Source organism: Corvus hawaiiensis, chromosome 12, assembly GCF_020740725.1.
Source record: "Corvus hawaiiensis isolate bCorHaw1 chromosome 12, bCorHaw1.pri.cur, whole genome shotgun sequence".
Lineage (NCBI taxonomy): Eukaryota > Metazoa > Chordata > Aves > Passeriformes > Corvidae > Corvus > Corvus hawaiiensis.
In genome coordinates this window covers 19521410-19523684 of record NC_063224.1, presented here as the reverse complement: position 1 = coordinate 19523684, position 2275 = coordinate 19521410, and positions in this window count along the sequence as shown.

The window sequence follows — 2275 nt, the reverse complement described above, 5'->3', positions numbered from 1 at the left end:
TTTCTGCTGTGCTTTGTTGTCTGTGAGATGCCCTCCTGGAGCTGTTTGTGCAGGAGCAGGGTGTGGGTGAGCTCTGTGAGCAGGAGGAGCAGGTTGGCTGAGTTGTGTCCCTCAGTCAGTGGCAGCTTCCAGGCAGGGCTTGGCCCAGCCTTTGCCAGTGCCCCTCCTCTGGAGCTGGGAGTTGTGTCCTGTGCCAGTGGAGCAGAGCTGTGCTTGTGGCAGCTCACAACACAACTGCTTTGGGTACGAAATAATGTATTTCATGGGGCTGGGGACACAGCTGAATGCTTTACCAGCTTCAGATGCATTTTGTGGAATGCTGTTCCCAAGCAGAGCACTGGTCTGGAATTAGCAGGATTCAAATCCAGGCTATGAGAAGTTTAAGGAGTGAATTGCTGGAGTGTTGGAAATGCCTCTTCTCTGCCAATAGCCAAGTATTCTCCCTTGGGTGGGTGTAAGAAGAGCTTCCCAGTAAGTTCAGAAAGAGTGGGCATTTAATTAGGATTCTGCTGGTTGTTTTCATTGTTACTTCAACTGGATGCCTCTATTCCCCTGCACAGATTGAAGCTCTAGGTATGAATGTTTGTTGAGTCACCCTGCCTCTGAAATGTAAATCAGCTGAGCTTTTGCTTTCTGGAATACAATTTCTTCACAAGGGAATCCTTATGAGGCCGTGACACAATTATCATTTTAGAATTGCCGTAATGTTTTCATTAGCTCATTAATGTGAAGAATCAATTTTAGCCTTTTAAGATGAGCTTTAGAAAATATTTTCTGAGTATATGAAGAGAATTATTGGTGATACTAGTTTGGGAGAAAACCAAGTGAAGACTTCTTCAGATGTGCCAAAGTTGAAAGTGACTTTAGAAAGATGATGACAGTGGGTAGAAGATGGAAGACAGTGGATGGAAGAACACCCTTTATAACTCTTACATTTACTTTGCTGCTCTTCAGCTGTAATTTTTTTTTTCAAAGCAAAATGTCCCCGAGTTAGGAAAAAAAAAAAAAAAAAAAATTGGGATAATAAGGCTTTGGTGCAGAAAAATCTTTCTGAAGGCTCTAAGCTACTCTTAGAAGAGGAGTCTTTCACTGCCTGTGCTGCTCCAAATGGTGTTAACCCCTCTGGCTTTTCAGGTGTGGCAGGGTTTTGTTGGAGAATGAACTTCTTGGGTAAGAGCCTTTGCTTGAACAAAACACTCAATTTCTGAGTCACTGCAGCTCAAATACCTGCATGGGAGAGGCTTGGGGTTATGAGGTTGTTGTCAATGACCTAAAGGAGACTCTTCTTGTCTGGGTGTGTGTTGAGAGCTGAATGGAGTGTTTGGTACCAAACCCAAACTTGTCTGTTATATGGTCTTTTTCATTTAAAAATAAATAATATCTTCATAGGATAGACACAGTTTAATTCCAAAGGCACTCTTTCACTGGAATTCAGTTTCCCATCAAGGAAGCATTGACATAAAAATTCCAGCCTGACCTCCTACAGCCTTTGTAATAATGAGCTACTCCTTCACTGACCCATTCAGATTGTGTGGGGAAGACAACAAGCACAAATAATCACAAAAGCCAACAGTCTGAGCTGCTGCTTTGGGACACGTCCTGCTCATCTGAGATTCCTGCACTCCGTGTAAGTGGTTTTTATAAGCAGCTCTCTGGAATGGGCACTGCAGAGTGCAGCTGAGGGCAGCAGGGATTGAGTGGGATTTCTGCTCCCTGGAAGAGTGAAAGGAAGTGATCTCTGCTTGCACACGTACCTCAGTGAAATTCAGATGTTTAGAAAAAACCTCAAGGAAGTTAATTTTCTCAAATGAAGTTCTAGACAAGTGGTAGTATAAATATGCTGTTACAGTGCTTCACAATCATGGATGTCTCCGAAAACCTGAAGTACAGGGCCCCTAATTCTGCTTCAGCTGTCTCAAAAAGAATAAAAAGGCTTGCAGTATGAGCACCAGGGCCATGCTGCAGTATGAGAACCAGGGACATGTCTTGTGCCAAGTGCAGCAGTGCCCCAGGAGTGTGGTCAGCAGTGACTGATGCCAGAGGTGTGACCTGGCAGTGTGAGTTGATCTGGAGCACTGTCACCCTCTGAAAGAGCTGTGTAATCCCTGCTTTGTTCCAGGAGTCAGAGCCCCAGGCTGCGAGTTCCTGGAGGGCTTTATTGGAAGCACGTCAGTAATTACATGCAGGAGGTCTGTGAGATGATGTCAGGACTAAGGGAAGCAATTAATTTTCTCTGTTGCCTTTGGTTGCAGACTTTGCAGCAGAACCAACACTG